Source organism: Peromyscus californicus, unplaced genomic scaffold, assembly GCF_007827085.1.
Source record: "Peromyscus californicus insignis strain IS unplaced genomic scaffold, ASM782708v3 Scaffold_21__1_contigs__length_65335640, whole genome shotgun sequence".
NCBI lineage: Eukaryota > Metazoa > Chordata > Mammalia > Rodentia > Cricetidae > Peromyscus > Peromyscus californicus.
Window position 1 is genome coordinate 29,773,398 of NW_026294514.1, and position 27,134 is coordinate 29,800,531.

A 27,134-nucleotide genomic window follows, 5' to 3' on the forward strand; every position below is an offset into this window, starting at 1 on the left:
TTTGCTATCTCCCTTATTCTTCCACCTCCTCCTTCTTCTTTTTCATGCTATGCACAGTGGGAGGCGATTACTACAGATGCCTATTAAATGTGGGCCAAGTATGTGGATTCAAATCCAGACATGCATGTACCCAGCATTGGTACTATTTCAAGACTCATGAAAGATAACCATCATTCATCATTTAAAGCAGACCCACATTTTTGTTATTGTGTTTCACTTAAAAGTTGACTACCCAGTAAAGTTTACATTTAACAAAGCAATAAAATATTTTCCTGACTATAGAGCCTTTTTTTATTTGATTCTCACAACAATCCAGGAAAATGATTGAGAGCAGCAATTCCCAACCTGTGGATTGCGACCCCTTTGGGGGTCGAATGAGCTTTTCATGGGAGTCAAATATCAAATATCCTGCATATCAGATGTTTACATTATGATTCTTAACAGTACCAAAATTACAGTTGTGAAGTAGCAATGAAATAATTTTATGGTTGGGGGTCACTGCAACTTGAGGAACTGTATTAAAGGGTCACGGCATTCGGAAGGTTGAGAACTGCTGATCCAGAGTGTGAATCCTTGGGGCCGACATTCCAGTTCCTCCAGGCATTACATGGGCTATGTAATACTCCTATGTCAGTGAGTTGCATTTGATATTTCCCAATTTTTATGCAAAATTTCTTTAATTCTCTTTCACTCTTACTGGGATGAATTTAGATTTTTAGAACAAAATGTATGACCTTTTAAGGGTAAATGCAACTCTATTATCCAAGCATGAAATGCCAAATGTAAAGACAAAATGGCCGAATGGCTTGTATCCTTGATAAAAATCTTGCTTCTTCTTTGAGCTCAGCATTTGTGTGGGGTGATGTATTGTGTCCCCCAATATATTGTATCCTCCAATAAAACTTGCCTGGAGATCAGAGGAAAAAGCCAACCACTATATTAAACACAGAAGTCAGATAATGGTAGCACATGTCTTTAATCCTATCACTTGGGAGGCAGGAATCTGTCTGGATCTCTGTGAGTTCAAGGCCACACTGGGGAATAGAGCCAAGTGTGGTGACACACGACTTTAATCCCAGTACTAACCACAGAGGTCTGGAGGTCTATACAAACAGACAGGAAGTGACAGAGCTGGGCAGGAAGAAGAAGTGAAGTAGCTGGGCTGAGAGAGCAAATGAGAAAACGGAACAGAAAAGCATATAGGTGTAAGTGAACAGGAAGTAGCTTACTTTGAAAGCTGCAGAGTTGGTGAGGTGAGGTTAGCTGTGGCTTTTCCTATTCCTCTGATCTCTCTCAGGCTTTAACCCCAATTTCTGGTTGAGTTTTTTATTTAATAAGACCGTTTAGCAGTTCGTCTACATTTGTGTTGTATGGCCTGTTGGAACCTACTCACAAGACTGGCTGGAACATAGGGATACATTAGTCAAGCAAAGGCTAGGAATAAGCCTCAGCATGGAGATATCCCTAAAGCAGAAATGATGGTTCTAATCATTCTGACCATGACCTGGTCTTGACCTGACCATGTAGCTAAACACTCCACATACAGGAGTCTTTGGATAACAGAAACTTTTACAGATATCCATTTGCACTAAAGAAGTCTCTAGACTGAGGTCTAGGTTTCATTAGGCAATACATGGATCATAGAAAGAGGAGTTTCGGCAAAAGTTAGTATCAACCAGTTAGCATCAGCCACAGATTATGTATTACTTGGCATTCAGCATTGTTGCGCATGTCAACTCAGCCCTAAAGATGAAGAGTCAGAGGGAAAGGTACAGCTCAACAGCATTGGTATAGGGAAAATCTCCTAATAGCATCTCAAGTGAGAGCATGATTGAATCATGGACTGGCCCAGGTAGAGAGTACAGGTAAAGTAATACAGGCAATCTTAATGCTCAAGTATAGGAAGATCCTGCCTCAGTTTTCAGTCTATAAACCTTGATGCTATCCTAATTCATAGTGCTCCATGTCTGTACTGCATGAACAACCCTAAGCAACTTTTGTTAGACCACCAGCAAGCTCCTTCTGAACTAATCTACTTACAAAGGATGGTTTCTCCCAGCAGTTGGACTCTCAGTTAATTTCTACCATTTCCTAAAAAGGTCTTGGCTATCAAATACTTGTAGGTCAACCTTGTCACAGACGCAGTCATTTTCATGATCGATGTAAGAACTGATACACAGGAATAGTACATGACTTGTCCAAGATAAATTAATCCCAGGCTGAGAACACACTGAGGCCCCTAGTACCACCTGTCTTATACTCTTGCTTTCTTTCCCACTTCTGAAATGACATTTCAGCTCACCATGTTTGATGATTATATATCACTCCACCTGACCAAGTTATTCCATTCTTCTATTTGTCGATTCTAAGTAAACTCTATATGTAGCTCACTCGTGGTTACCCTCTTTAAAAAACATAAAAGAAATGATCACAATATTGGAATTTCTAATGAAAGAACCAGCAAGCTAACCTAATTGCAGAAGGTCAATTAAACATCCACTTACGAGCTGTAGCAGAGTACCATCTTCTATTCAGGATACAGCAATTGCGTGTTTAATTTGACATGTAACTAGGATCCAGCAACCCAACACACAAGCCCATTTCTTCGCCTTTTAACTTGTTACTTTAACCTGATTTTCATGAGTATTCATTTGAAAGTTATTTTTCCCCCTAGGTTGCTTTGGAAACCACACAGTTGAGTATGATTCAAAGATCCATTTCATGTAGTCTGACTCTATCCTGCCGTTATTCTACCAAACCCATCTTTTGGTTAATTCTTGACTTAGTATCCATCCAGGAAGACATCGAGTGAATGTCATTCTGAAGAAAATAGACAAGTAAACCTCTTTCCAGTGAATGAAGAAAATTTTCATTTCCTTGAAATGGTTCTGAAATAACAGTTTAAAAACCATCACCTGGAGAGGTGATTAAAACATACCAGTTCCAAGGCTTTTGAAAAACACACTTGGTAAACATCCAGTCCACAAATCTGCATTTTAATAAGTATACACTAGTGAATTTTTAAAATGTGGTCCACAAAATATATTTGGAAATATTTATCCCTTATGAACTGATGACACATTAAATACATGTCAAATCCTCTCCATTCCCTTCCTTGCGCATTTATGATTATTAAGCTAAGATGGATAAGTGGTCTCAGACAATGGGGATTTCAAGGACTGAAAGATTCTCCACTCTGTGTTCTCAGTTAGTGAAAAATTACCTCTTGAAACGACATCACCTTAAGTTTAATCTTGATTCAGCCAGAAGCCCAGAACCTGCTGCACATTCATTTTGAAACCTAATCATCCTTAACCACCTACTTCTCTTGATGTAAGGCTTGTGCTTGTGGCTTCCCCGTGTCTCTCCAGAATAGGTGGACCCTTCTGTCTGCCACTGGGGGATTGATTTCTGTGTACAGAACAGTGAGGCACATCGGGAGGTTCAGGGACATTGTACAGGCTGCTGGATAGCAGTTGGAGTTAACAGGGAACGTTAGAGAAAGACCATGGGGAACAGAGATTTTCATAAAAAAAAAAAAAAAACCTCAAATATCGCAAAGCTTCCATTATTCAGCACAATCTGACTTCACAAGAAAAATGAAATGAGACTTGCAACACGGTTTTAGGGGAAGGCTCATCTGCCTTTTGAACATGTAACTGTGATGCATGAAAAGCAATCCACTTTTAGAGCCCAACAATCATTGAGACAAACTGAATAGTGGTGTCGTTCAAAGTGCACCCTAGCCTGCAGTATCTGCCTTCTAGGCCAGATGTTGATCAGCCAGCACAAACAGCAGGTTCCCAGACCCATCTTCTGAGAAGAGTCACTCCTGGCCCAGTGCATTTGAAACTCACGTTCTGTTTTTACCTAAGTAACCTATGCAATCAGACTAATGGCAGCTCTGACGTTAGAAGCCCCCAAAGCCTCCATTCTGAGCTCGATCAGCACATAGTGCTGGTCCATGGTAGTCTTGGACCCCCTGAAGCAGGATCTCATGGCCTCTAAGAAATGGTTTTTGCTACGATAACTTGAAACCACAAATACTACACTGGTCCAAAGAGTTTCCTAGATCACTCTTTTGTACACTAATCCCAGAATTCCTAGAGACTGTTACCATAGAACTTTCTTACATCCAAAGTAAGATTTTAAGATAATGAATATTCCAAGATCTTTGGTGCTAATAGGCCAAGAAAAAGAGGCCCACTTGCCTTTAAACTAGTCTTATGCCATTTTCAATGCCCATCACCCCAAATAAGAGAGCTAGGGCCTCTCAGAGAATGTCCAACCCAAGAGCAATGCTTCTCAAACATGATCTTACCCAGCCTCAGCCTCACCTGGTAGGTGACTAGGGACTAGGTAAGCACTCAGGGTTGTTGTGGAGCATGCACTCCTGCAATAACAATTTGGCTTAAAAACGTGTGAAGAAAAAAAATTATGTTCATATTAACATCTGGATATTTTGGAGCAGGGCACAAAATTTTACTTCATTTTGCAACATGAAAATAAGATTCCAAAGACAATCCCTGCTTGCACTGGCCACTTAGGCCTCTGTCTAGAAGTCACGGCAGGGAGCATGTTCGTTGTTTCCTGTCATTTGGGGTCTCCACCCAGAATCGGAGATCGCTGCCTATTTCTTCATCTTACAGAAGAGAGAAACTGAAGCCATGATTTGGTCAAGGTTAACAATGGGCTGTCATCAGAACTAACCAAACTTGGTCAAAGTCAATCTTCATGTTTTTTTAAAAGCTTACAGAAAGTGCTGTAATCCCAGTGAGCACGTGAGGCATCGATATGTATATTTTTCAATGTTTTCGTCATTGATAGGTTGTATTCTTTCACAGGAGAGAGAAGAGGCTGAATACGATAGACTACCGAAGTGAGCACGATAGCTGTCTGAACTGTGTGAGTATGTGTGTGTACGTTCATGCACATGTTTTTATATATGAATATCATGAGTCTAGATTTCTGAGTTTTGCAGTTACAAATGCATCAGAGTTGGAGAAATATAATCCAACATAGTGCCTGTTCGGAGCACTGAATATGCATTTCCTTATTTTTCAATTTGATACAATGTAATCGTGCTCATTAAAATACAAGTGTGGCCCACCTAACCTCGGCCGTCTCCTTGGGAAAAAAAAAATCATGCCCTCTTAAGTGTTTCCATCATTCAAGTGAAAATCTAAAAGGACTAAACATCTTTCCACTCACAGCTGCCCGCAGTAATGGATTATGCCTTTGAACTTGCCAGTAAACTTCACGGTCCTCGTATAAATATCAAACTTGTCAAACTTGCTTTCCAAGGAAGACGGATAATGAAAGGCTTATCTGTTTGGGGAGTAAGTTAATGCCTCAACTTCACCTCAAAGTCCCATCCTGAGAAAGTTTCAGTTCTAGAGAAGTTCCTGTCAGCTATCGGGGTCATCTCTGGCTAGGCCTGGAGGCTGCATTCACTGAAGTGTGGGCCCACTGTTCTCCCCACCTTCCACAGAGCCTCAAGCACTCGGATGAACTCTGTGCCTTCCTTTGCTCTCCCCTTTCTTTTGAGTCAGGGCACCCGAGGATCAAAGGAGTCCAAATGCATGAGGTATAGTGGAAAGAAATCAGGGAGGGTGTGCCAGGATCACCCCAGGGACCTAGGGGGTAGCCAGTACTGTGAGGTGAATAGCTAAATACTGCCCACCTGGTTCAATTCAGGGCTCAGGCTGACCTCCCAAAGGGCCAAGGGCAATTTTTCTGTGTCTGTAAGTAGACAGCTAACAGTTTTTCCTTTTCTAAGAAATATGGAGATATATATATATAAATATCCCAGAACTATGTATTTGTAATCTGATAACAACCCCCAGCACCACTTTTCAGTATCAGATTGCGGGGAGCAAACGAGAATGCTGCAAAGATTTGGAGCAGAGCATTATTCAAAATATGAAGGACGGCTTTTGCGCGGTGTTCGCTCCCCGCGAGCGTTCTCGACGTGCTTTCAGAACACAACGCTTGTTTCGCTCTCAGAGGTCTTGTTAACTTCTTAACAACCCCCACACGGTACTGACTGCTTGGGCCACATAAAGAGCGCTCCACGGGAAGATCGGGGGCCTTTGTTTGCCTCGTAGGTAGTTGAGGAATGAGCTTCTAATGAGAAACTTCTGGACTTCTTCAAACATGAAACTCTTGTGATCTCAAGTTTCTGCGGCGTGCCCCAGAGAAAGGGCTGTGGGTTTTAACGTATGCAGTGGTACCGGCTAAGGGGAAATACAGGAGCAATTGTGGACCCCCAGAGCCGCCCCTTGGAACAAATGTGTCTACCTGGGCCTTAACAGAGACATCAGACCTCTTGTGCTTTTTACCCCCATCCCCCCTTAACCACTCCCAGATCGATCGCCAGCTGTGTTGTGGTTAAATTTCAAAATCCTCATTTGGCAGCTTTGGGCAGTGGCGCGGCGATGGTTATAAAGCCCGTGGCGCATGTTGGAAAGTGGCAGGCACAGATAGGCACTTTAAAGAGGCATAAAGCCGTCGGAGCACATTACCAGTGCAAGACCCGGTATTAACCACCTTCACGTGAGTTGTATGTTTGTTCCAATAAACCAGTGGTGCCAGATGTAAAATAAGCCTGTAAAACTACTCTCCACGTTATCATCTACTGCTGCTATGTTCAAACACCAGTGAACAAAGGTGACATCTTTCTTTAAACAACGAGTTAGAACAGTGCACACCACTCACAGCACATGTACATTCGCAATACACCATGTATGTCCATACACGTATACACAAAATGTATTGCTACACATAGGATGTCCAAGTATGTAAGGACATGTATATGTGTTTGTATAGAATAGTTACAATGACTTTGATTACTGGGGACATTGAATGAGACTCTCATTGCCACTTTGACTTAGGTCCGATATTAAAGAGATTTGAAAGGCCGGTGTCCCCCAGACTTGTCCCATAACACTGCTCTACAAAGAGAAATGAAGTTCTGTTGGAACGTTCTCTGATGGTTCTTCAGCCAGTGTACCCCCATCCATTCTTCAGACAGAAGCATCTGGATTTTTACCAGGGACCCCACCTGCTGATCAGGGCACTTGAACTCAAGAATGAGTACAGAAGCCAGGCCTGCATAAGTTGCTCACTTGGTACCAAGTGTCTCCAGTTATTTATGTATTTTTTTTTTTCTGGGATACCATATAAGCCAAACCAGTGCCGAGGGTTGGGACATAATCTTTTTGTTTTTCCTCACAGTCCTAGGGATGGAACCTAGTGTCTCACACCTGCTAGGCATGCAGTCAACTGCTGACCTCAGCCCCCAGCCCTGGTGCAGAATCTGATTAGAAACCTTGGGAAGTCAGGCACCGTGGAACACGTCTGTAACCCCAGCACCTTGGAGGTAAAAGCGAGGAGATCTTGAGTTCAGGTTTTCCGGCCTGGAATCTAGTAGAAGGAAGGAAGAGAATGGAAGAACGGAAGTAGAGAAGGAAGGAAGAAAGGAAAGAAGGAAATGACAGGTGGGGGTAAAGGGAGGAAATAAGGGAGGGAGGGAAGGGCAGAGGGAGGGACGAAGGAAGGGAGGAAGGGAAGGAAGGAGGGAACATTTAAAAATAAGACGCTTCCCTCACAACCCCTGAAGCTGTGAATGCCCTTCCCTGTGACCAACAGGGATGTCTCAGGAGGAAGGGCCATCCAACCATGGAGCTGACTGAGGGACAGAATTGAAGCAGGAAGAGGAGCTCATCCATGCGAACATCATTTAAGCATCTGGCTCCAAGTGTGCCTGTAGCTGGTCCCTCCTTGGTGTGCAGTTGATTTGATAAATCATTTTTTCTTCTAATGCATGAGTACTATGTTTTGTTAGGTTTTCTTTTGGGGGCTGAAAATGTACTTATGAAAGTGTGTTGGTTGAGTAGATTTGTGTTAGTAGTCTCATGATCTGCGAGACTGATATTACCTTCATTTATCAGATTCCAACTATCTAAGGCTTAGAGGACATAAGTAAGTTAACTCATTTGCCTAAGACCACCCAATGATGAAGTCATAACCCTAAAACTTGGTTTTTAGTATAAGTAAACCTAGGGTTTAAATGTGTCTTTAAATGTAAATATCTTTAGAAGGAGAAATAATTTATTCAAGCTATAAATAATTTAAATCTCAATTAAGTGAAAGAGCTATGTGTACTCTCAGTTCAGGAATGAACTTCAAAGGAAGAGGCATGTGGTATGAGGCCAGATGTGAGTCTGTCTAAGAAACGCTTGGGGAAAGCCATAGCGAAGAGCTGACATTCACTGAAGACGCACGCACATGGGAGCTGACTTCATTCTCTGCCAAGTCCCACAAGATAGATCCTATTTTATCATCATTGTGAAAACAAGGTGCACAAAGGTGGAAAGGGAGATACAACATCACACAGCATGCAGAGGTAGGCCGCCCTCTACATCTGATTCTCGCCTGGTGGACATAGACAGGAGACAAGAACGCATTGCCTGTGCTGACAAACACTCATTAATTGCCTTGGCAATGAACTCTCAGATCCCACAGCTTCAAGAAGCTGGTTTGAGATGACGTATCATCAGACTAACGAGTTCACTTTCAAGACTTTAAGGAGAACTCGCTGCTGTGGAGAAATACAGTACAAGCTATCACTTCCCACTTAGATATCTAGAGCCAGGTGGACAGACTCTCAGAGATCCAGGCTACAAGAGCTCTTATTATTGCAAATTTCATCTCCCAGACTCTGAAATCCAAAGATGTTTATGGTTTAGAGAGGAAAGAGAAAATGTGCCCAAGATCTGTTGTGTCCTAACTGGTGAAGACATCATTAGTTGTCTGATAATTATAGACTCAATGCTACAGAACCTGGGGTATCCCGAAGAGCTCTTGGTAATTGTTTTTCACGACTCTTGAGAATTTGGATAAGATCTGAAAAGGAGCACGGCTGGAGCATGGGGAGGTGTATTCGGAGGTGACACACCTGAACGAACTGTGATCCTCAAATCTTCAGAGAGCTCATTGATAAGGGAAGGGACAAAAGGTCAGCTCCAATACCCCTTTGAGCCTTGAGCATTTGAGTGGCCCCGTTCTCAGCCCATTTTAAATGGTCTGTGGCTTTTAGACAGTTCTAAAAAGAGCTTTGTCTAAAAGGAGTCTTTAGACGGTCCTGTATGACCCTACCCTAATTTCCCAGTGACATTGGGCTGGCTTCTCTTTTGTGGCGAAGGTCACACAAGAATATCTTAAAAGAAGATGAAAGGGAGGTTGAAGAAATGAAGAGAATGTAATTCTTTCAAAGCCCTACCATAAAGCTACCTCCGTGTGCTAAGAATAATTTCACATTATAGATGCCTGCTACTTTCAGGGCTTTTATGTATAAATAGTAACTTTAGAGAAACTTGTATATGGTCATTTTTGCTCCCTGTTAGCAGTGCCCTTCTTATTAGACCTCAGATCAACAGTCAGGGCTTTCTCAGGCCTAACAGAATAAAAAGGGAGAATGATCCAATTATATATATATATATATATATATATATATATATTCTAATGGATTTTATTCCTTACAAGAGTGTATAGGCAAGACATGAAGAAACATTGCCTAAAACTTTTTGAAAATGTCCCATTTTAATTATTCTGTAAGAGGATAAAGTCAGTCTCCCAAAGAGAAATTATTACTTCATAAATTGGCATAGAATTTTCTACAGGTGTCTTCTAAAATTTTGGAATCATAGCCTAGAATTTCAAATGGTTGTTTTTGTGCTAAATGGGTTCTCAAACCTGAAGGAATACTTATTCAACTTTCTTTCTCTATTTCATTCATATAACAGAGAAAAGAAATGAGTCAAGCTGTGGGTATCTGAATCCAAATAAAAAGACTTCTTTGTTAAATAAGACACTTGCTTACATCAGCCTGGATGCATCTGAAATACAATCTGTTGCTAGAAATAAGATATCTTCAGCCACTTCTGGGGAAATTATTTAGTATTTGAAGTATGTGTCAGGTGTTTCTTGGCATGTCACATTTTGATCACAGTTTTACTCTTGTTTTCCTCCCAGGGGAAGAGCAGAGATTCTCAGGGCTGTAAATGGGGAAATACCTTGCCATCATATCTTAGAGTCTGGTAGATCCACACTGATATAAGCAAGCACTGACCCATCACAAGCTATACTCCAGGTGAGTCTCAGCAATGAGGGAAACTGTCCCAACTATCTTCTACTTTCTGTGTATGAATTTTGTATCATCCATATTTGGTTCTCCTTCATTTGAGAGGGTAATGGAGAACGGGCTGTAATTGTATTCGACTCGGTGCATGTCGGGGCTGAGGTCATTAGCTGGCTATTATTTCTTGGCATTATAAATTTCTCTACTTCTATGATGAGTGTCCTTAGATTCCACATATGCCTGGACTTTTTAAAATTTGAATTTAAGAATTTCTCTAATACCCTTAGAAAATAAAGATTAATAAACTGTGCCCTACATTAGATAAATCAAGCATGGATAATTACATTCATTTTAATAATTTGCCTTTGTAATAGTCTTCCATAAAAATAAATCAAAAGTACTTAGATTTGATTACTAATCAGCATCTCTCATACACAGCATACAATAAAATGTAATTTACTTAAAAATCAATACTTTAATGGGAACCAATTCTGGAATACCAAAGCATATAATACAACAAGTAAGCAATATCCTTGGGATATTTCCTGCAACCTGTATTTTGCCCAGGACATTTTCTGTGGTGGTTCCAGGCCTGAAACTTCCTTTTGTTATAAAATGAGCCATTAGTTTAACAATCATTTCCTGAGAAAAAAATAAGAAACTTCATATTAAATATCTACTTTTTAATGTACCAGTCACAATAGTAAATAGATACCTCAAATTATATAATCTACTTTCTTTTGTCTTATAAAGTATGAATCTAATTATATTTCATATACATTATACAAACATCTATTGGATCATGTTGGCCTTGATACATTTACCATTTTTCCTCTGAATTTCTATCCTCCATCTTCATATTCAAAGCATTCTTAAGATTGACAGCATAGCTTCAGTATATAGAAAACATACTAAGCTATTCAGTCTGCATTTGCATTTAGTAAACAGTATTATAGTCTTAGTTTGGGAGTATTCTAAATAGATTCCTTATTTCTAGAAGTCACACGAGAACTCTTTAAAATCAGCCAGAAGATATTGACAGATGTTCAGGTCTTTCCACATTCCAAATTTGAGAACAGATTATATTAGCTTCACATAGCTTCGAATATTCTATAGGCTTTGCTAAGTAAGTGTTTTGGCAATTTCTACTGCCTTTAATTATGTGTAACTTGCTGTATATACAATGAACTTTCATTTTGATTGTATTTTCCATCATGATTTTATTGGAAATAATGAATTTTAATCTTTAGCGAAACCTCAATGGCAAGTGGAGCCACTGTTGCCAAAACTGTGATTAAGGTGACAAGAGAAAGAAAGTCACCTCTACACACAGCTGATCCCACATATGTGCCTTCGAAGATCGCTGCTTCACAGCGACTCCCTCCTCCGTACTAAGAGGAACATAAGACCCAACTACATATCTCAGTAGTTTCTTTCAAAAATGAAATAAAACTTGTACCTTGTACTTGGGTATTTCCATTTTTCAAACCCCTATAGCCCTTCCCCCATATTTATAATTAAAACTTCTATGAATTTTTCAAGGCTTCATATCCTCTGGCAGAAGGATAACAATTATAATAATAATAAGGATAATAATAATTTCTCTCTCCTGTAACCTCTTGTGCATTTTATTGCATTTATGCATTTGTCTCATTTATTCTACTAAATTGCAATTATTGAAACATGCATGGAGGACCATGCTTCTCCATGCACACTTAGCCTGTCTTCTGGTAGCAGCACATTGCATGTCTCTGCATTCTTCTGAGAGTCTCATCAAAATTCACTCAATGCAGAGTATAGGTATGATTATGGTTATGCCTTATTAAATAGCCATATTACAATGTTATCAAACATAGGAATTAAGAGAGCTCTAACTCATGGAATACTTTTTTTCTGGGAAATGACATGGAAAATATTTAGTGATAGCTCACGGTTGTACCTGCAAGGGGTACACTCAGGGCAACCCTCAGGGTGCAGCCTCGTACAGACATTACTCAGATCATGACCTCCATGTTAGGAAAAAAAATAAATACCTTGAAAGTTGCTGAAGGTCACATGCAATTTTACATCATAGTCAGTTCCCCAAACAATGAGCCCTGCTCTTTCCAGCCCTCCTCACACTGCAGTGTTCAGATACTCTCAATCCTCCAGCTACTTCTGTCAGGACTTCGTTCCAGCATCCTCTTACAGCCTCTCAGGTCTGACTCAGATCTCCGGGGGTGGTGGGGGAGGTCTTCATCAGTTTCTCTTTGCTCAGGCTAAGAAATTAAAAACATATGGGTAATTCCTTGTTTTAAAAATGCAGAAATTGACTCTGTGGGGCTAGCTGTTGGTAAACTGCTTTGCCTTACAAGCACTGGGACTTGAGTGTAATCCCTGGTACCCATATAAAAAGCCAGGCATAGTCCCTTACATGTGTAATTCTAGTGCTGGGGAGGAGGAGACAGGAAGGTCCCTGTGGCTTGCCAGGCAGCCAACCTAGATGACTTGGTGAGTTCCAGGCCACTGAGAAACGCTGTATTAAAAAAAAAAAAAAAAAAAAAAAAAAAAAAAAAAAAAAAAAGACAGTGTGACTATCTTCTGGCCTTTCCACGCACAAGCATGCACAAACACCTGCATGCATGCATACACACAAAGCAGAAATTGAATCTGCATGAATTTTCACCCCTGTATTTTTGCTGCAAGCGAATCCCTTTTAGGTGATGGTTGGCAGTCCTCTCAACATGCTGATGGCCCCATGAAATTCAAGAAGGAGACTTTGAATTCCTTCTTAGAACAGTTTCCTGGGTTTTGTGTCCCCTCTTTTTAATCTCCTTGCTTCCTCTGTTCTTTCTATTTATTTAGAAAGTCTAAATTCTATTTATTTAGTGAGTCGTAAGAATCTATTCTTAAATTAGTGACTGGTTTCCCCCTGTGCATACAAAGAAGGAATTTTTTCAGTTCCAATCCTTTCAGAATCTAGATCCATGGAGATCATATTGGAGAGTCAGCAGAGAGTGTGCTGTGGACCCAAAGTACCCAGGTTCCAATCCAGGCTGAGTCTTGAAGTAGCTTTGCCAATAATGATTCTTCCTTCCTGGCTATTGTGAAGAATCAACAAATACATAAAAGACTTTAATGGAGTCTTTTTAAGAGTTAGCTATTCTAATTGGCCTATTCCTGCAAATTCACCTGTAAATACAGACAATCTCTAGAGTTGGGGGGAGGCATAGACTTGAATCCGGCAGATCACTGACTAAGAGTATACCACTGATGAACAAAACAACATCACATGCATTGACTTTACCCATAAGCAAACAAAAGGCATTCTCAGTAAGTAGAAATTACAGTGAGTCGTAGGAATCTATTCTTAAATTAGCACTGTTATCTGAGTGTGTGAACTGTGAAAACAAACTATAGCTACGTCCTGCTCTTCAGTCACAGTAGAATACAGCAGGATGCTAAATGATGAGCAAGTGGACCGTTCATATACACAGTGTAAGAATTCTCCAGGGCAGTATGAATCTCACTGACACCAAACAACACCAGGGAGAGAAGATGCAAGGACTCCATTATGAAGCAAAAAGTGAGAAGCAAATTGACCACCCAGAAACACCTATAATTAGCAAAGCTGTTTTTGGCTCCTGGAAGGAAGCATGGCAAGGAACTAGTCTGGCTAGGTAAGAAGACACAAGATCACCAGGGAGTGGTACAGAGGTATTCAGGACATCATGAAGGAGCCATTGGGGGTTTAAGCGAAGGACTTACAGAAGTTATAGGTTTTCATATGTTTTCTCTGACCAATAGGCAGCTTCCTTATTCATTACCTGTTCTCTTCACTGCCTTATACCCTCCCTCTGCATGCACGTGTGCATGTGTGTGCACATGAACACACACACGTACACACACACACACACACACACACACACACACACACACACACAGTGGTAGATGATTGCATAGAAGACTCATGGATTAATAAAATAAAGGAGAGGAAAAGCTATCATAATCAGTAGGGGTAGATGTTTCTGAGGGTTCCTTTATTTTTATTTATTTATTTATTGGTTTCTTTATTTTTTTAACAAAAAGAACACAAGCTTGATTTTTTTTTTTGTTACAGTTTTTGTTGTTTAAATTCTCACCCTTACTTAAGCAGTGATTTGTGTGGAAAGGCAAGCCTCCTTAAACTTTTTGAACTTCCGAGGGAGCCATGCCCAAGAGGAGCTCTAAGAAACCGAACTCCTCAATGAAAGAACGCATTGGTGAAGAAACAGGACGCATCCCACCGGTATTCCCAATTCAGCTTCTTCCAGCCCTGACTGGTTTACCCTCTCTCTTCTCCTCCCTCCCCAGGAGACACATGTGCATGGTTTAGATGACGCATCTGCAAAACATTTGGTCACCGGGAGACGCAAACACATTGAGTCAAGTGATTGCCAAGAAACTTGATTTCCACTCTCATCTTCTATCAGAAGACCTTGTGATCATTCTCGAATGGTGAAGAGAAACAGACAAGTTTAGGACCCAAAATGAGGCAATCTCCAGATCCCTCAGCCATTTCTCACTCCAGTTTGAAATATGATGGTAAAGAGATGCAAATGGATTTCTTTAAAAATGGCTAGATTGGCTTCTGGCAAATGTATAAGGAGGTGGGAGTGGACATTTCAGACTGCTCAGTTTATATTTCATGCTATTTTCAAAAGGATGAAAAATGTCCTTTGAAAAGAAGTGGGTGATTCAAACATTGGTAGGCATACAATTTTTATTACCAAACTTAGGTGTCTGAATGTGTGCAAATCCATGGGTTGGAAAAGGGGGGACCAGGAACCTCTTGCTCTTTGTACTGATCTCCACATCTTTTCTTCACTCCACATCATGATGAAGGGCAGCAGGGACAGTTATGGTTTCAGGGCAAAGCCCCACACATTTAAACTATGAAGAATAACACTGATTCTGTCTTAAATGTTCTTGATTTTAAGGTGTTCATTACAAAAATTCTCTTCAGCCTCTACTTATCCTTGTCTTCATCTATTTGTAGGAGTTTTCAAAGCTTCAAGTTTAACCACATTCTTGTTGCCCTAATTTGTCCATAAGTTTGACATTACTCGACCTCAGGTCTCTAGTCATAGTTCTTATGAATTGTCTAGCCTACTCTGTGCTGCTTTATAAACATTCTTAATAGTTTCGTGGAAGCAGAAAATGCCTCAAGAGTTGATTATCCTGTCTTCTGTTTTCTGCTCTTTCACTCCCACACACCCTGTGACATGGAACATCAGCATAGGCTGTGCATCCACAGATAAACATGTGACTGTGTTTGCTGCACCAGGGGAAGGCACGGGAGCCGGCCTGTTGACCTTTGCCACCCCATCCTCTCTTCTCAAAAACTGTCTTGCACTCCCAGACAACTCTGTGAAAACATAAGCCCCCTTAAAAAAGCATTCATCATCTGCTTCAACCCTCCCACTCTGCTAATGAGGACTCTCATATCTGAAGAAATGAATGGGTTCCCAGAACATCACAGGGTCAGTGCCAGAGCAACTAAGACTTTGTGAACACTTTATACCCATCTTGCATCGAGCAAAGTGAAACACGAGGTAGAAGCTTTATGTTCTAATTATTTTTAGTCCTTTCCCTTGTTCAAATCAAGTTGGAAGTTTGACATCGGATAAATATTTATTAATTAGTTGTCTCTGTTTCGCAAGCCAGTACAGAGATGAGTGAACTGTTAATGGTAGAGAGTTAGGGTTTAAGTAAACAACCAAGCTATAGAGCAATGGAATGGGGAGATTAAATCTTAAGGGGAGGAGATGGACTGGTTGTAAATATTGCCTACTATCATGATATGTTAAATTCCAAACCAAACAGATTCTAAGACACTACATTTCTCATTCTGAACTATTTCTTTACAATATGACCTAATTATACTATGTGAAGTAACAAGAATGTTGATAATATTAGACATACCCCATGCAAAAAAAAAAATGAATACAGCACATTTTCAAGTTCAATACACATACCTTTTGGATTACCTATGATTCCTGAATTATTCACACACTGTTTCTTCTCATTAACACTAATGATCAAGGACTAATGGTGAAATTAGCGAAAGGGAGAACATCACATGTCCTAATAAATTCTTTCCACCTTTGGTAACAAGGACCACACTTGAATGTTAACTCATTGAAAAGTCCTAATCATAGACAGCCACCATCACGTTTCACCAGAAAAGGAATGCAGATACTCGGGTTTTGTGCATCTAAATCCAAGTGCTTTGAAAGGAAGAAGTCAAATATAAAAGCACAAGTATCAGCTATTGATGCAAATGATGGAAATTATTTTTACATCCAACAATTGTTTGTCCCTAACCTCCTCTGGTGTCTTAACTACTAGTGACTTGAAGTCGCTATGGCTCCATTTTAGAGTCAATTGGAATTGTTACTACTGGGGCCATGTGTTTCAGATTTCCAAGGGGGGGGGTTCTGATTTCCAGAGCAATCCTGATTGCCAATATCCTGCCCCATTATTAAACCATGTGCTCCATAATTTTTCAAAATTTTCAGTTAAATAAACAATCATGAAGAGCCTGGTTAGGTTTTGGTAATAGGTCACTATTCCCATGCTCCCATTTTGGAAGTCCACTCAAGCTAGTTTGTTCCAAGATTTGTTCCTCCCCACGGGCCGTGAGGTGACAACCTAAGGATTGCAACCTGTTGTGTGGAAAATATGAGGCATCTCTTGCAAATGACCGTGACCTCTGAGACTCTGAATTCCACAGGGTGAGACCAGCAGACGCAGACTCACTTTGTGCCCATTACTTGCCTTTATTCCAAGCTGAAGTGTCAGGCTTTGGTCTTTCACTGACCCAAATCCCTGGGATGGTGCTAGAATCTACTTACATCCCCTGAGGGGAGGCTTATTAGTGCTCCCTTCCCTCTGTTCTCTTGTTTAAATTGCACCCCCCAAAAAAGCTGCAGATTCCAAGCTCTGTGGTTTGATGAATGTAGTGCAGATGGAAAGCATAAGAGAGGTCAGAGTCCATTGCCTTTGGGCTAAGGTTGTTCTATTTTCTTGAAAGTATAAAAGATGACTTATAAAGTATAAAACCAATGTTCATGTGGAACCCACGTTAAACTCACAAACCTCCATTAGCAAACAACAGAACTCAGCAGTACAAAGAGTCTTATTCCACAGGTCCGATGACTTTAAATCCTTTTCAGCCTCCCTCATGTCCTAAGCAATATCAGGAGATAAAAAATAGGATGGCATAATTGAGTGTGTGTGTGTGTGTGTGTGTGTGTGTGTGTGTGTGTGTGTGTGTGTGTTGCCATCTCGATTCCATTTAGAAACTAATATATATAAATGGACTGTAAGTAAATGAGTTAAAATATAGTTTATGTGTGTAGGGGTGTGTACTTGTGTATATTTGTGTATGGAGGCCTGAATTGGCATCATATGTCTTTCTCAATTATTCTCCACCTTATTCACTGAGGCAAGGCCTTTCCATTGAACCCAGAGATCACTTTATGGACTGTGTAGCTAGCTAGCTTGCTCTGGGGAATTCCCCTGTCTCTGCCTTCCCAGAGCTGGAAATATAGACAGAGTGCCATGTCTACTTGGCATTTACATGGGTGAGTTTTAGTCCTCATACATATGGGCCAAGTTCTATACCTGCTGAGCTATCTCTCTAGCACAAAATGTACTTTTTTATTGTATATGTATATTTGTATGCATCTGTGGGGAATCACATGCATGTGGTGACGTGAGGACAATCTTGTGTCACCTTTTGAAACTCCACCCACCTCTTGTGATACAGAGTCACTCATTGGCCCTGAACTTGCTAAGTACACTGAGCTGGCAGGCAGTGAGCTTCAGGAATCCCTTTAGCTCCCCAGCACAGGAATTGCAATTGTGTGCCACCACATCTGGCAGTTTTATATATGTCCTAGAAATCAAATTCAGGTCCTTGTGCCTGAACCACTTCCCATACCCATAATACATACCTCTATATTATTTGTATTCATTTATTTTAAATCTGTACCTGGTAAGAGAATAAGGGGTCAACAAAGTTAGCGTTCAAAATGTTGATTGATTTGGAGTTTCTTTACACTTTCCGTACTCTTTTTCTATCTCTGGTAAACAGAGTATTGGATGGGAGTCCTGGGATTGAGTGGTTACCTCAGTGAGTTAGCAATCCTGGAAGGTGCTCTAACTGCTATGGAATCGTCAAATACCCTTTAACAAGCTTCCACAAGTGGTTTTGTGATCAAAACGCTTTAGAACCCCATAAACAGGATTTATCTTGGGACTTGGCTATGCAGCTGGTTCCACAGCTGGGAAACTGGACCATAGAACAGTCAGTCAATTCGTTTGGCCTTTTCTATGATTGCCAGTAATTGCTCCAGCTGTCCTGATGTGCAGTGATCAATATTCATGGCAAAGATGGCAAAGATGGACATGGAGGCCCCCTTTGTCTTTTTGTCTCATGCATGTGGACCTGGCCTTCTATACACGGGATGATTCATTCATCAGACAGCACCTGGCTTCTAGTTCTCCCACTGCAGAATCTCACAGCATCAAATGGCTGCTAAATCTAGGAAAAAGAAAGCCCTCTAGCAACTGGATGTCTTCATCAACATAAAAACTAGTTTGGAGATGGATGGTTGGGTAGATGGATGGATGGAGGCAGAAGATGGTAAAATGCCAATGATCCAACATGCAGTAGGAGATGCACAAAGCCACATCCTGGAAGAATCAGTTGAGCCCTTTAATTTATGAGGAAAAGGAAAGTTTGCATCCTAAGGATGATCAGAAAAACAAATTGCATCCCCAGCACTGCAGAGTGAGGAGATGGCTTTTACCCCTCAGTTAGCTGAGCCTCAGTAGGTTGACTGTCCCTTTCTAAATTCCCTTAGCCCAGTGGCTCTCAACCTGCCTAAGGTTGAGAGCCTTTAATACAGTTCCTCGTGTTGTTTTGACCATCAACCATAAGATTTTTTTCATTGCTATTTCATAACTGTAATTTTGCTACTGTTATGAATCATAATGTAAATATTTTTCAAAATAGAGGTTTGCCAATGGGGTCGTAACCCACACATTGAAAACCTCTGCTTTTAAACAACTTCCTCTTCAAGGTGACTTTCTACATTATGTGTGAAATGAGACCCTCTGAGATATGAAGGCTTTCTGAAACCATTGCCAGACTACCCAGAGGCTTACTATTTAGGATGGAGCGATGCTAAAAGTTAAAAGGGCTCTTCACTGACACCTTAGCAATTGGCTCTGAAACCTGTCCTCTACCATTGAGAGGACCGGTGAGTGTCTCCTCACATAATACCTCCTCTGATAATGAGTCTTGTGTCTACTAAATGGGAGGTTAAATGTCTCAAGACAAGACTTATAAACTGAGTAAATGAATGAACAAGTGGGTGATTGGAATGTGACAAAGGTCATATCTCTCTAGGTAGAGAAAAATACAATTTAAATTGCTTAAATTATAATAAAGTATAGATTTCAGCCAAGTCTTATCATTATAGTCTAGAGGGCTAAAGAGTAAAGATGCTTATAAGTTAGCAATAACCTAGCTGAATCTGGTCTCACGAACTTAAGGTGGGAATTTTAACCTGGAATTTTTCCTGGACTCAGCATGCATTCCCACACTCTCACCATAACCTCCCAGACTTTGATTACGTTGGCAACAAAAGTTAAGCTCAGCCATCTTTAAGTGGAGGCAGATCTTTGAGAAATTACATACTAGGTAGGGGACAGCAATTAATTTTGTGTCAAGAGCCCTTGAGAAATGGCCCTTTGCCTTTGCTTCTCTCTTCTCCATGACATTAATCTGTTCCTTCCATAAATATCTGTCCACTACATTGTCATACCATATTGTCATCCAATTTGTATGATTCAATTGATCATGTGAAAAAAGCATTATACATACATATATACATATACCCACATACACACACACACACAATGACGCATTTGTGTGAAGCAGGTCAGAGGTTGGCACATGAGGTTGGCACACGTTGCTTCCTCAGTCACTCACCACTTAATTTGCTGAGGTAGAGTCTCTCATTGAACCCAGAGCTCACCTATTTGGCCAGTCTAGGTAGTCAGATTGGCTGAGAAATCCTTTATCTCTGCTTCCTGAGGGTTGGGATTTTAAGTGGGCTGCCATGCATGCCTGGCTTTAAGTGATCCAGGAGGTTTTCACATGTTCAGTGCCATGACTGCCTCAAGTTCTCCCAACACACTTCTCTTGGACTGGTCGTTGCAATGCAGTCAGTGTTTACCTCTTGTTGATACAAAGAATTGCAACAGATACCAAGCTTAGTGCCCGAGTGCCACTGGTCCTGTGGCCATGAATGACTATGAGCACTCTAGTACTAGTGTATTCCCTTATGAGGTTTTGAGGTGAAATTTATTCTTTTAACCATTTTTTTTTCTAGACTCAAAGTGAAGGAATCATTCCTTAAGATCTCAAACTCCAAGTTCTGGATTCCTTGTAATTGGTAGCACTTAAGTCCTCGGTATTACGTTTCAAACCAGTTCCTGGACTGTATTTCAGCTTTTAAATTAATGTTCATATTCATAATGACCCCTGTGGCTGAGTCCATGTTCAGTCCTGGAACACGGTATGCTTCATGCAACTAATTACATCTGGAATAGTACATGGAAAACAGAGAATCTGAACTGAGTGTGACAAGCCGGTTTTTTTATTGAAAAAAATCTTATTCCTATTAATTGGAGAGGGGGCATTGGTACTTAATCCTGTGTGAGATAAAAAAAAAATATATTGGTTTGGTTGTCTACACCTTATTTAATGCTTTAAGTAACAGACACGATCATGAATATTTGCTTTTTATGTAGAAGGGAACTGAACTTTAGAAAGATTATTTGGTGAATCGTACACTGCAAATGAGTGATGGGTTCTGGGGTTCAAACTTGTGTGTGCCTTATATATCAAAACCACTGTGCTGTGTGGCCATTTGTCTTTGTTTTCTGAGATAAGGTCTCTCTCTCTCTCTTCTCTCTCTCTCTCTCTCTCTCTCTCTCTCTCTCTCTCTCTCTCTCTCTCTTTCTCTCTCCCTCTCTCTCTCTCTCTCTCTCTCTCTCTCTCTCTATATATATATATATATATATATATATATATATATATATATATATATATATATATATATAATGCCAGCTGGCCTTAAAGTGATCCTCCTCCCTCTGCCTCCAATTGCTGTGACTATAGGTGTACAACATCATGAGTGACTAAGCCAGTGTTCTTAATGATTCCCTGATAATGCTAACTATTAAGAAAGTGGTTGCCATATCATGTGCACGCTGTGTATGTGTGTACCTACACACGCGTGTGCTTGCTCACATGTTGCGGAAAAATATGTCTATATTAAAGTGAAGAAATACCCGATGGAGAACTAGACTGTGTATACGCATGCAGGTGACATTGTGCCTTTGTACAGTTTTAGGTATACAAGCTTCTTCTCTAGCTCCCAAAGTATCATTCTTCACCAACTGGTTTTCTGAGTAGCTGCCAATGTTAAATGTCTTCCCCGTGCTAATTTTTCTAATATGATATATAGAGAATTGTATATCTCCATGAGTGGAACACAAATACAAAACCCAGAAATGTATTTAAAGTTGTCTACCGTTTAATAAATGTAAGAATAACACTGAACAGTAGTTGAAGAAACGTTGACATGAAGCCCTGGTGGTCTATTCGAGAGAAATGATTGCATATAGCAATCAATTTTATTTACAATCTAGTGACTTCACTAAATTGGGTTGTTTTTCAAATGAGGACTACCTATTCAGTAGACAAGGTGGATCTTCTTTAGAATAATATTTCTTGCAAATAATATCACCACATAAATTGATTTGTTGGGTAACTAGAGCAGAGCAAGCAGGTCACCATTTAAAACGTGTCTGCCATTCCAAGTTTCCCCTGGACCATATTCCTAACCCTTAGTGCTTATGAGCTATCGACTGTCCAGAAACATATCTATCTTTCTGTCTATTATGCAGCTACTACATCTTTTCTTTGAGAAGAAAGACCAGTTTCATTTGGAAGTTATTACCCCTTAGATGACCAAATTCTGCCCCATGATGCCTAATATTTACTTTGCCTTTGAAGCATGATAGTTAAAGTTATTTCCCCATCTGCATGATTTTTTAAAAGGCTTCTTAAACTTTTTCAAGTTATGACAGAGACCAAGATTCCACAATGTAAATGTGCCTCATTAATCAACTCCATTATTTAGGGGAGTAATGAATATTTTGCTATTTGACATCTGGTAGTGATTTACAGTAACAGGAATTCCTAGTTTGCAAAAAGTGCACATGTATGATTTGATTTCTTTTGGTGTATTAAAAAAATCCCCATTGCTTTTCTTGGCAAAAAAAAAAAATATTTTTTTAAAATGTAGGAGCATGGGAGCTATCAGAATGGGGTTAGAGCTTAATCTGCATATAGATTCATAAGTAACTAGCCAGCTTAGAGCAAGCCTTCATATGTGCTATGTAATGTGTAAAACGTGGTGTGTACGCATGTCTGAGGCTGGCTTGATACCAGTCACCAGTGAGTGATAGCTAAACATAAAATAATTTCTCCATAAACTGTGGGTTTGTAAAAATGTAAGCACTGTATTTTTGTGTAGTCTGAAAGAAGTGTTCTTTCAAATAGATTATTAGTGCAGGGCATAATTTTCTCTCTCTCTCTCTCTCTCTCTCTCTCTCTCCTTTCTTGGAAAGCTGATTAAGAAGTTGGACCTTTACCAAAAAGTCAACATGTATGTATAAAAATCTTGATATGTGATACACTGGCTAAAAGGAAGTTTGTGATTTTCTTCAAGTAGGCTTTGCTACTGTGCAATGCAAGCTTTAAATGAATGTATAATCATTAGGAATGTGTAGCCTCCCACTAAGCTATTAGTGTGCAGGCGGGCTTCTTGGTAGTGTTACCTTACAAACAACACTGATGCTATGTTAATGATTAAATGTACAGAGAAAAAAATCACTCAGCTTGAGGCGGAAAGAAAAATGAGATTAGAAAAGATTTTCAAATCATGAGAATTAAGCATTAATGGGTAGTTGTTTAGTTTGAAGAAATGCAATACTGTCTTCTACAGTGGGCTATGAAATTAGGTATTTATCCCTTTTAACAAATTCCACATGCAATGGATGAATGTCAGTGTGATTCATGGTGCTTTCCAAAGAGCTCCTTCTTCTTTGCATAATCAGACTTCTTCTGTTCTCTTGTTAAAGTCATATGTACAATTGGCTGTACATAGTTACCTAGACATCTAGATAAGAGCCAATCCTTCCAGAAGGCACCAGTGGAGATGGACGAATTGGATACTGTTGGTAAAAACAAAGATAAGCTCATGAGGGAGAATAAATCAGGAAAGGGATCAATGTCAAATCCAGTGGTTTCTCCTTAGTTCCTGGCTAACTCTTGAGATCAGACATGGCAAAACCCTTATAATTTATTAGAACTCTGAGAAGAGGGAGTTGTGTTTATGATCTATCAAGTGTGCTCATCTACTACTGCAAATGACTGGCTCTCTCTGAAAATGGCTTAGGAAAAGTCATAGTCTTATCGGATGGGAATCCCACGAGTACCATCAGCCTGGAGTGCAGTGGGATTTGGGATTCATGCCCCATCATGAATTAACTACATGTCCAGTTTTTGCTTCTCTCCATTGTATCAACTTGGAGCACCATATAGTGATCCTTAGCAATATTCACATGCAATCCATGCCTTACATCCAGGCACATTTGAGCTCCGTAATGCCACACCTGCAGTTTCATGAGCCCATATGCCTCAGACACAAGGAGCTGGGTTACTAAAGACACGGGATTGTCTGTGACGGGAAATGCTGTACTTAGACCTGGTACAAGCAACCTCCACAAGCTCTAGAAAAATGAATACTTACTAGCTCAAAACAATTAACTGTGGGCTTCAATGGGGGCTGAGGGAGGTCAGGCTGCTGACACAGGAGATAGGCACTTCTCTGAAGGACAGAAATATCATAGGTACCACAGGCACCATGTGAGAGGACAGTAATACTTACTAACCTGTCAACCCACCCAGAAAGCAGTCTCCCATAAGGAAATATTCTTCCTTGGTGGCTTTGGGGCTTCATTTTCTTTCTTTTTGTATCCCACTCCACAGGTCTAGATGGACACATGAAATAGCAATATTACCCATAGTTGGGCACAGTGGCTGAGAAGTACAATATTATACACTATTATTCTTCTTAAATTTTTACATATTTATGTCTAGATAAAATGTCTATATCCATGGGATGGACACTTACCCTTGAAGGTTAGAGTAATTGTGTCATTTTTATGGGAATACTTAATAAGACTTGTTTCAAAAATTGAAGTGAAGCTTCGCTTAAATATTCTCATTAAAATTATTTATAAGATAATTATAAATGGTGTATTATCCTTTAAAACTATCTCTATTTTGAATATTAAGAAATGCTTTAGAAACTAGACTTACAACATTTAATTTTTAACATGTAATTTTATTTACATTTTTGATTAAAATACCCTCAGATATTGTAGCTTCATTTTACTCTCAGCCTTTTAGATGACAAGATGATTAGCTAAAAAGGAGAATAAATTGAAAAAAGAAACTTCCAATCTTATAAAAACAGTAGCCTTAAACCTGGTTTCAATTTTTTTAGCATTATAAAGGTCAAGGTAGATGGGGAGCCAGAACACAGTGTATTAAATCATATTTTCGTGTTGAGGTATAACTTTAAGGTATGACTAATGCTTTTATGTGTTTTCATCCTGTATCCAGGTTATAGACATTGGAAAGGAGTGTACTCATACAATTTTAGTACCATGACCAACAGAAGAGTGACCCCTGGAAGTAAGGGGAGAAATGTCACTTAATGTGTTGAAATTCCATTTACTTGTATTACACAGTCTGATCTAATTAAATATCCCTCAATTAATACCCATCGAAGTTGGTGTTCACTACTGTAGCAAAAGAATGAATGAGTGAATCAATGCTTTTAGAGACTTTCAAGCTTTGTATGCTAGGTCAAATGTCAAAGATTCTGAGGTATAGCTCTCGAAGAAAATTAAATACAGTTTCAATGTAATGATAACAGCATTAAACTCTGTGCCACTTATAGACATTTATGTTCAGTTTAAGAAACTTTTGCTTTTCTATACAAGGGTGAACCCAAAGATTAAAAACAAAAGCTTTGATTTTCTTACTGTATCCTAATGATTTCACTCACAAGAGCCTTCACAGTTCACTTCCCACCCAAAACACGCATGCTTATTGGTAGACACAGAACCCACAGCTCCATGTTCATATTACTGCACATGTAATCAAATTAACTCTAGCATAAAATGGATAACCATCATTTAAAATATAAGCCAGTAGTCATCTGATTCTAAATAGCACACAATTAAAACAATCCCAAAGACTACAAAGCTTGTAGAAACTTACTAATAGTTATAATACTACATTACCCTTTGAAAAGTTTTATGTATCTTTTTAAATACCCTGACACACACACTGTCTCATTGGTTGTCTAATTTCAACAACATATTTTATGAAATTGCTTTGTTCCCCTTTTCAGTGAAGAGGCATATGATGGAGAAACATTTTCTTAAACTAGTCTACAGTTTAATAGACTTATTTTTAATACCATGTGTGTGAGTGTTGGAGGGGGTGTGTGTGTGTGTGTGTGTGTGTGTGTGTGTGTGTGTGTGTGTGTGTGTGTGCATGTACCTGAATGCACATGCTTGGAAGACCAGAAGACAACCTCGGGAACACCATCCCTTTCCTTTGAGACAAGATTCTAATTAGCATGGAACTCACCAATTAGGCTACCCTTGTTGGGGGAGGCAACTAGCTCCAGGGATCCCCCTCCATTTCTGCTTCCTCAGAACTAGATTAGAAATACACATTACCATGCCCATCATTTTTACATGGATTCTGGAGGTAAAACTTAAGTCATTGCAATGAGATATTTTTCCAGCCCAGTGTTTACTTCAAAAATCTTTTCTTAGCTTTGGCCTTCTTTGGTCATATCTAGAGTCCCTGAAGACTATTTCGATAAGAGGACCAAGAGTTAGGACAGGACAACTTACTAGCAATTGTCAGTATTGAATGTCACAAAGGACTTGATCTCCCCAAGGCTGATATTCATCTCCAAGTATAATTGATAACTATAGTGGGTTCTGTAGCTTCCAGAGGATACATTTTATACCTGAATATCAGAGGAAGATATTAACTCTTCAGTGTAACTGGATTATATCAATCAAGTGTTTCTCTCCCTAGATTAAAATTGGCTCCTATGGATGAGTATTCTTCTCTGAAGGGCATACAAAATGAGAGTCATTCATTCATTTACTTACTCTCCCAAGAAATGTTTGTTGAGCAGCCTTCCTCTTGCTAAGACTAGTGCTTCTCAGCTAGTCACACAGGCTGAAGTCAGGTCAAGAGGGAGGTGTTCTGTTTTGAAGGCAACTTACTAACCCACATCTAAACTCTAGCCTTAGGAGAAGGCATGGACTTAGGGTGAAATTATTTATAGCATATAGTAGGGATGAAATCTGCTTGGTGAGTCTTCAGCCCACTCCACCCTCCTCTAGGCTTTTCCCAGCTCATCCTCAAATTCCCTTGGATAACTCCACAAAGAGATTCTAAGGATGTTTCCAGATCTTGCACTGAGACTATCCAGGCTATTATTTTGTCTTCCTCTAGTTACTCAACCATGAACATGATTTATAGGTAGAAGAAAAGTTTTTTTTAAGAAATACCTCAGGCTTCAAGTGTTTTACTCTCTACAAATAAGGAAGTAAAGACTCAGTTAAGAAATAATGTCAACCAATTTCTTTGGCTCTTCATTGTCTGGTATACTTCCTACTGGCCAAGAAAACAAAATTCTCTTAGTCCTTAATATCTTAATACAAGTTCTCCAAAGGTGTATCATGGTGAATCTTCATTATCAAACTGACAAGGTTTAGAACTACC

The 27,134-nt window shown here is 39.8% G+C and overlaps 1 long non-coding RNA gene across 2 annotated transcripts; it reads left to right on the plus strand.

Annotated features, from left to right (window-relative positions):
* Nucleotides 1-4,842: 4,842 nt before the first annotated feature.
* LOC128117731 (uncharacterized) lies at nt 4,843-25,789 on the plus strand. Of its 2 annotated transcripts, XR_008220891.1 has the most exons (7): nt 4,843-4,905; nt 7,237-7,499; nt 7,651-7,785; nt 8,173-8,407; nt 10,036-10,153; nt 14,474-14,704; nt 22,877-25,789. It is a non-coding gene; the product is annotated as an uncharacterized LOC128117731 (long non-coding RNA). The 2 variants fall into 2 exon arrangements; XR_008220892.1 differs by lacking the exon at nt 22,877-25,789 and having other exon boundaries at nt 14,474-16,148.
* Nucleotides 25,790-27,134: the final 1,345 nt, after the last annotated feature.